At 36.9% G+C, this 8558-nt stretch overlaps 1 long non-coding RNA gene across 1 annotated transcript; it reads right to left on the bottom strand.

Annotated features, from left to right (window-relative positions):
- Positions 1-253: 253 nt before the first annotated feature.
- On the bottom strand, positions 254-3371 carry LOC111946739. Its single transcript, XR_002872481.1, has 2 exons — positions 1862-3371; positions 254-654 (listed from the first exon to the last, which is right to left on the bottom strand). It is a non-coding gene; the product is annotated as an uncharacterized LOC111946739 (long non-coding RNA).
- Between the last annotated feature and the right edge of the window lie 5187 nt (positions 3372-8558).

Here is an 8558-nt window from a genome sequence, read left to right as displayed (position 1 = left end):
TCAAAAAGTTACGTTTTAAAGGTCTAAAAGGTTTAAAAGTTACGCTTTAGCGTGTTCAGTAAATGTTTATGAGTTTGACACGCCTGTAATACAAGCTTATAAAGGTGCATGTTTTGCATAAAATGGCCAAATAAAGATAGGGAACACAAAAGGTTATCGTCAAACTTGCATGTGTGTGTGTGTGTGTGGGGGGGGGGGGGGGGGTTATTGCCCGGGGAGTAAGTTGGAGTAGAACCACCACTGCTTCAGTTGGTTTGTAATATAAAAAAATAATTTATTGTTAATTGCACATCATTTTTAACACCAAAAAATATGACATTTTTCTTCTTCACTCAGATCAAAGAAATCACCTTAAAACAGATCAAAAACATTGAAAACTGACTGTATTGTTTCTCCATTTTGATGGTTTCATTGAAAACACTCAACTCTTAAGCTCCCCCCGCCCCACTCCACCCCCAGTTTTAGATCCGGCTGGGTCCTTTCTGTTTGGAGTGGGCATATTCTCCTTGTGCTTTTTCTTTGGGCACAGTCTGAAAAACACGGTTCTAAAGGTGATGCTCCATAGATGTGAGTGTGAGGACTTGGAATGGACCATTGAACTGTTCCGGGTGTAGAATGCCTTTACCCTGCAGTGGCTGGGATAGACTCCAACAACTGTAAAATGGGAGATGAATAAAGATGGATGGGTTCTTTCAGCAACCATTTTTTTTTATTATAAGAAATTCCTCAATTAATTTTCCTATAAACACCTCAAGCAAAAAAAATTGAAGTTTGTCATTCAAACCTTGTTTTAACATTGTATTATAATGAAATATTAGAATTAGAATATAAATATGCACTTTAAAATTGTCTAATACAATTTTTACATGGTCGACAAATATATGAAAATCAAACTACACCTAAAAAAGGCATCTTGTTGTGTTAAATTTGTATCAATGTCGCCATCTAGTGGAATAGTCCAGCAACAAGACCAGACAAACTATATATATATATATATATATATATATATATATATATATATATATATATATATATATATATATATATATATATATATATATATATATATATATATATATATATATATGAATTAATGAAATTAAAATATGAAGTCAAGTCAGGTTAACAATAAGCGCAGCTTAAGTTTTGAAAATTGTATAAACCATTCTTTGTTAAAATACATTAATGGTCTGCCCCAGAACCCAGAGATAAGAAGCAACACAATTCAAAAATGTCAACCCGAGGTGTAACCACAAGGGGGCACAGTGACTGCAGACCAGCCTGATGTAGGATTGCATTTGATCAAAGCTCAGTCACAGAAAAAGGCCCACAGATCTAGAACACCAAATCTGCCAAATGAAAAGCCCTCTAAGATCTCAAAACAATTTACGTCTAAAGTAAAATTATGGCTCAAGTGCAATCAAGCATGTGAAAGTTGCAGCCATATTTTGTACCAGTGTTTTGTCGTTAATATTCTGTATTAAATTCATTATTTGTATTAACGTTCGTGTCTTTGATTAATTGTTTGTTACTGTTTTCTTTGTCTCAGGGACCTGGTCTGCAAATTAGTTGTTATAAAGCTGGCCCGTGGAGAAGGCATGGGTTGCATTTAAAAATTTCACAATGTTTTTTATTTTATAAATTTTTTGTCCTGTCCGTATCAAATAAGTCATTGAGAATAATGATGACAGTTAACAATGACGATTGAGCAGATTCTTTCAATTTAATACTTTCCTTAACACTAACTACTAATTTTAATACATGATACCAATAAAGGATATGTTAATCAAATACTTCTGTCTATTCTTATGAAGGAACAATTAGCCTAAATTGCATGACACAAAAAAAAATAAATACATACCTTCACAGTTTTCATGTTGTTGCGGCGTAGGGCCTTCCCGGGTTCTGATGGTTGAGGACATAAAAACCATTTGTGCAAATGGGAAAAGGAAAATCCCCCAAGAGTCTGCATGAAGAGCCAGGGGCGTCCACATATTAGAAGTGCTCTGCTTCTGGTCTGAGCTTCCCCCTCACAGCAAGCAGGCTTTATTACCCAACATGTATAAATCAAGTCATGGCATACAATGGCTCTGTGTCTACAAGTACGAGACTGAGTGACCAGCCGTTCCTGATACGAAAGACAGTAATGTCCGCATCCTCTCCTCACAGACAAAAAAACAGATACAGGTTTAAGCACTTACTTTACACAGTGTTCATGTTTATAAAGAAACAAGTAAATGCATAATCAAAAAGTATTAAGAAAAATACGTGACGTGATTAAATTATGCCACAAATTTTAGCATAAAAAACACATTAGTGTATTTTTTGATGATGTGATTTTCTGTACAGGAAATAAACTGAATTTTGTGAAATTAATTTTAAAGATGGCTTCTAAAGTAACGAGCACTTATAACAGATGGCATTTATTGGGGACAGCACATAATTGAACGATATATTGTGCATTTAAAATAAAAGCGTTTTGCAGATCACTGCTAGCTCCACGGAGAACGTGTGAGTGTTTGTGTTACCATGGGGGCGGTGCTGGCAGTGCAGACAGTTCTCACTTATCTACCTCAGCTTGTGAGAACCTATTCGTTCTTGTGGATCGGGGGCTGGTGCTCAGAGAGCAGGTTTTCAGAGGAATACTCAGATATGCGCGAACGGTAAACCACAAAATACCACTTTGGGGTTTCTTTCGGTGAGCAATGAAAATTATGATGCACTTAAAAGCTCAAAAAGTTGATTTTACATAATATAGGGCCTTTTAATCCATAAAATATTTCCATCTACATCTAACGATTCTTCCTAAAATAAGATTTTCACTTTTTAAACTGATTCACAATTTTAAACTTTTTCAGGATATTCCATTCTGTTTATTAACTATATCTTAGGAGAATAATTGGAGCTAGTTTAGCTCGTGCTTGTTTGCGGCGCCTTCCATCCGTGAAACCAGGGCTCGAATGCGGGCTGCTCCCTATTCCCTTCTCTGCTTCTGTGCCGGTCCCAAGCCCGGATAAATTGAGAGGGTTGCGTCAGGAAGGGCATCCAGCGACATTGCCAAGTCAACCATGCGATTTATCCTGGAAAGAGAGGTTGTTTCGCTGTGGCGGCCCCTGATGGGAAAAGCCAAAAAAGAAAGAAGAAGATCTTAGGAGAATAATTACAATCAGATTAATTTTAAAATGAAAAAACACATAGTTATCTGAGCAGACCACTCTGAAGTCTTGTGTGAGAGGAATCTGTTTTTGAAAGAGTGTAATCTGATTAGAAGCTTTGTTGGACTGTTGGGTTAAACGTAATTCAAGAGTGCCAGCTAACCTTAACACCCACACAAATCTAATTACCAGTTGCAAAATTCAGGTCAACCCACAGTTATTTTAACTACAATTTATTCAATCAGCATGTTCAGGATCTTACTGGCATTTTTTATTATTGTTGCAGCAAAAAAAGCTGGAAATTAGAGCAGTTTTTCTGAAAAGTTGCAACATTTTTTATTATACTTTTTAAATTAAAGCTGTAGGAGAATGAACACATTTTTAAGCCTTTTTTCAACTCATTTTGTTAAAGTGCTATCTTATGTAACCCCAGCAATGAATAATGCTATATTTCAAAATAAAGTGGCTTTTTATTATGTTTGTGCAAGAGCAACAGAAAAAATAAGAAAAAAAACTTGAGCTACTATTAAACTGAGGCAGTAAACTTAATGCAAAAATCACCCAAAATGTATCCATGTTGAAAAGGTACAGTTCATTTTATTTATTTTTTTATATGCCAAAATCAATAATATAATTTAAAAATAACTAAAAATGGATTGTTGTTGTTTTTTTTTTTTTACACGTTTTAGTATAGTTAAGTTAAGTTTTGTTTTGAAATGAATTTGCATGGCAACAATCTCTTTGCCAGTGTGAGTTCAGTCTGTGTTCTTCTTCTTTTCTATTTCCATTTTCCGTTTAATTCACTTCTACATTCTTTCTGCTGGACATGAAGAATCTTCATTTTCATGGTAAAGTCCCGTAATGACAAAATGTCTAAACATTTTGATCTGCAGGACCAACAGAATGCTAAAGGGACCTTGTATTTTGAAGGCACTGACACTTTCAATCATAGAGAACTTAATTTTGGAGCATAGATGAACTGGAGAGAGATGAGCATTTGCTGTTGATCCTTGCTATTGTGCTGCATGACAAGGGCATTTTGAGGACTGATCAAAAAGTTTTGAGAATATCCTTTCTGTTTAAAGAAATGAGCCAAAGTGATGGAAAAAACTGTAAGACAGAGAATCCATCCATCCATCTTCTATGACTACTCGCGGATCCCCCCAGAGACACACAACTAAACTCACATCTAATAGACAATTATGAGTCACCAGGCCAGAGAGAAGATTGTAACACTTGTGCTATCCCAGGCCCTTTAACGTTGGGAGTTGGGTCATCTAGACCCACTAGTCAGTGCGCTGAGCCTTTTTTCTTCAATGATTTGTGATCTTCACTGGTGTCTATGGATTACATGAAATCCTCTCCACCTTTATCCACCTTTGTCATGGTAGGGAGAACACGTCAATGGAAGGGTGGGGTCATAGGATACTACCAGGGTTAAACAAATGTAGCAATTATTGGTTTTTCCCTTTTTATTAAGAGCAAATATAAATATTGTTACTACATTGAAAGTCCCACTCCAATGGTCTTTTATCTATTTTAAAAGTGTACCCAGTGGACTTTTAATTTTGATTTTGCTGTTATTAGAAAAAATCAAAACCTGTTGTTTTCTAAGACAAGGTTTCTGCAGAGCGGCAGGAGGTTATCAGAAATTTGTCTCTGAGTTGTGGGCAAGACTGTTGGTAAAGAGTAAGCTCCCCATTTCCCATGATCTACCTGTTCACACATTCTCCCACTAGCTTACAGCTCCTTATAACCCCAACCTAATATTACTGGTGCAACAAAAATAGCAAGCAAGGTTGGAGCCATCCAGCCGTACAGTTTAGAGCCAGATGCCAGAAGAAAACAAAAACGTTCATGGATCAAGTCGTCTACAAGTGGATGTTTTGGAAGGGAGCAGTGCAGGGGGGTTGTGAGTGAGGTTTGCAGGCTCTATGATACATCTACAAGCTTTTTCTAATAGCATTTTTTGTCTGCACCTGATTCTCAATGATTTGAACAAAAGAATACTCAAAAACGCAATTTGAGCTTGATTTTCTTTGTATATGCCCTTCATCTTTAGAAAAATTCCACAGGAACATGTTAGAACATTTTCTTTTATTTTTTTATTGTTTTTTCTTTTTCTTAACTTGTTCTGTCCAACAACTGTGCAAACAGATGAGGTTTGAAGGCCTTTTGTGTTGGACAGGTTATATTATTATATAAAGAGGTTGTATATCTTCGAAAAACCAGAGTGTAAATTTGTATAAATCCCTTTTTGTTTTTTGTTATTTTGTATTTATTTGTTACATTTAGTGCGTGTAGGGAGGCAGAGGGGAAGAATGTGAGGGGGGGGGGGGGGGGTAGAAGAGAATAAAAGGAAAAGAGGTGGAGAATATGGGGGTTACAAGCGCTGATTTGAATGAGTTAATATTTTAAGCTGTGTAACAATTATACCAGATCTGCTGAGACGACAAATATTACATCAAAGGTGATATACTGACACAAAGATGACTGGAAGATATCTGTCCATTAATAAACTTTGGGTTACGAGGAGGGATAAGCAAACAGGGAGCAGTGTGGCAGTTTGCATGTGGGGGTGGAGATGCATGCATGCTGCCGAAGTGAACCGTGTGTTCATGAGGGGAACCAGATCCTACCCATCCCGACCAGCCAGACCAGGAGAGGGGAAGGAACCCCCAAGCCAGGAGCACCCCCGGCGACGGGACCCAAGCAGCCCGGGAGGATGGGGGCACCGCCCACCCACCCAGCCCCCAGGTCTGTCCCACCCATGCACTCTCGCACACAACACTCACAATCTTCTGGTTTCTGTTTCATCGGTGTGGGTCTTTAAGCTGAGGTACAGATGAATGAGTCGTACTCACCACACATCTAATAGTCTACAGGACTATCCTATTGTGACTTCACAGAACTTTTTACATGGAATGAAAGTGAACTCAAAAAATGAACGTTTATGGCAGAAAGCCAGCTTATTGTGCTTATTAAAAAAAAAACTGAAATGAATTCTATAATTTAAAAAAATGCAAAGAAAAAAGACATTTACATTTTTTGACTGAAAGAAAAATCATGGGCAACAAAACTTATTTATTGAGTTTTTATTATCCTAAGATCTCATACATTGTTTTTTGCCCTTGATATCACAATTTCCTATTGCAGAATTATAGTTCACATCCCACAAATTAAGTACAGTTCAGGATGTGATTGTCCCCATTGACTGTGTGACCCCTTCCCCTTGCAGTCCAAACAGGGATTTTCCCGCTGGTTCCAAGAAACCAAAATTTACGGAGCCCTTGTCCTGACATTACGATATTGAAATATATCTTGTTCCCACAGATTAATATCTTGTTCCCTCGTGAAATGAAATGAAAAATGAAATGAAAATCTGAAAAATATCACATTATGAAAATCTGAAAAATATCATATTAAGCTGGCTGCTTCGCCTAATGGACTTACCATTAGCTTGTAGCATAACAACAATAGCAGTACGTCACGTTTCCCAGCAAAAAGACTACTTTAGAAATGGCTGAAATAATAATTGCTAAAGTGTAAACAGCTGTGAAAGCTGGAGACAGCACATGAGGGGGAGAAGCGAGGCCGCCACTCAGCAATAACCATGACAAGCCCACTTTCAAGTGGTAGGGGTGTGCCCTTCCAACAAGATCACTACTGATTGGCGAGAGGGGTTGCCTTAGAAACATTAGCTTGTACCAGTCACTAATTACTGACATTGTCTGGTTCTGATATGTCGATATGTGAACTGACTTCATTTTGCTGGAGCCTAAGTAAAGCATTTTCTATTGGTGACGTCACGCACTCACTTCATCTATGTCTCACAGACAGTCAATAATTCTTTTGCACACTTGTAACTATTTTTTGAAAAGTTTATTTTTCATATCAACACTTACAGTATATGTAAATATCAATCTCAGGCATGATATACATTTAGGTGCACAGTACTTTAAAAATAAGCCGTTAAAACATATCCTTCCCCCTGTTTAAAATTGGACCAACACCAGGACTCACGTAGCTAAATAGGTAATTAGCACCAGTCTCTTTACGTAATGGGGTTTTACCTGTGACACGCTTCCCGCTTACTTCTCTGCTATGCAGCTAAAGCTGGCTGGCGTTCTCCAGCTTGGGAGCTTATGTTTACAGGCTCACAATGGTATCTGTGAAACACAACTTCTTTTTTTGACAAATACAGAAGAAATATTGTCCTCATAGAAATATTACAAAATTAAATTTTAACATTTCATCTAAGAGAAAATTGCTGCTTTCATTTTCACTTTAGATAATCTTATGTGTTTAGGTTTGTGGTATAACTAACTTCAACTATGTAACACACATAATTGTTCAACAAATGTTGGGTCCGCTGTAGAGGGATCTCCTTAGTTCACAGACTTTGTTTTCCCAGCCCATCTCATTCAATGGAATTAAACGCGACTGATACAACAATTCCTGATCAGCCTGACCTTGAGCACTTTAGCCTCTTAGCTTTTTTAAGAAAAGCAACACTGAGACTGATTAGGGACAGAAATTGACTAGCTAGAGCATCAGCAAATATACAGTCAATGGATCCAACCAAAAGAATAAAGATGTGTTGAAATTTTTATTTCTCAATACCTGTTGGGTTTACTGACAATGCAAGACACCTAGACTAAATAATTCGAAAACACAACTCAAAAGATTTTACCAATTGCATTTCTCAGCAATAAATATGTATGATCTCATTTAGCAATGATGTATTAATTAAAGGGTTGAAAAAGACATTAGACATTACCCCAAGTAGAATAACAACTCAACTGCTAAGATTACTGATACAAAATACTGTCGGTGAGCAGCAACCAACAGTTTGTTTCAGCTTGAAGATTGTAGTTATGATTTTTTTCTGAATCTAACAAAGTCCTGAAATACAGTGAAAGGTTTCAGTCTTTACATAGGGAATGTACTTTTTCTGTAAAGTTATGTCACACAAAGGTGAATTGTACAAATAATTCTAGAACTGTTTTATTTATTTCGGCATGAAGTTAGTTAAAGATAAATGAACTAGAGTTCTAATTTAATTGTATTAATTTTCATAAGCACATAGTTCTGGGCAGTAAAATAAGTGACATCACTGCATGTTCATATCTATTCTACAACTCTGAACCTACTTTGAGTCCACTTTTTTATCAGCATTATAAAGATGATGGCAGTCTCTATGTATTGATTTTAAGAAGTAGTGCACAAATCTGAATGCAGTCATTTAGCTTAGTTTAGCCTTGACCTCCATCCCCTTTCTCTAAAGAACCCCTCCAACATTATACCACAGTAATCCAAGTGCTCACATTACTCAAAGGGGAGGATGCCAAAAGGAGATTCTAAAGGATTACAAAAGAAACCCTTAAGACCAAGACATGCCCA

Source organism: Oryzias latipes, chromosome 3, assembly GCF_002234675.1.
Source record: "Oryzias latipes chromosome 3, ASM223467v1".
Classification (NCBI taxonomy): Eukaryota; Metazoa; Chordata; class Actinopteri; order Beloniformes; family Adrianichthyidae; genus Oryzias; species Oryzias latipes.
Note: the sequence above shows the minus strand (reverse complement) of the source record. Positions and strands in the feature narration are given on the sequence as shown.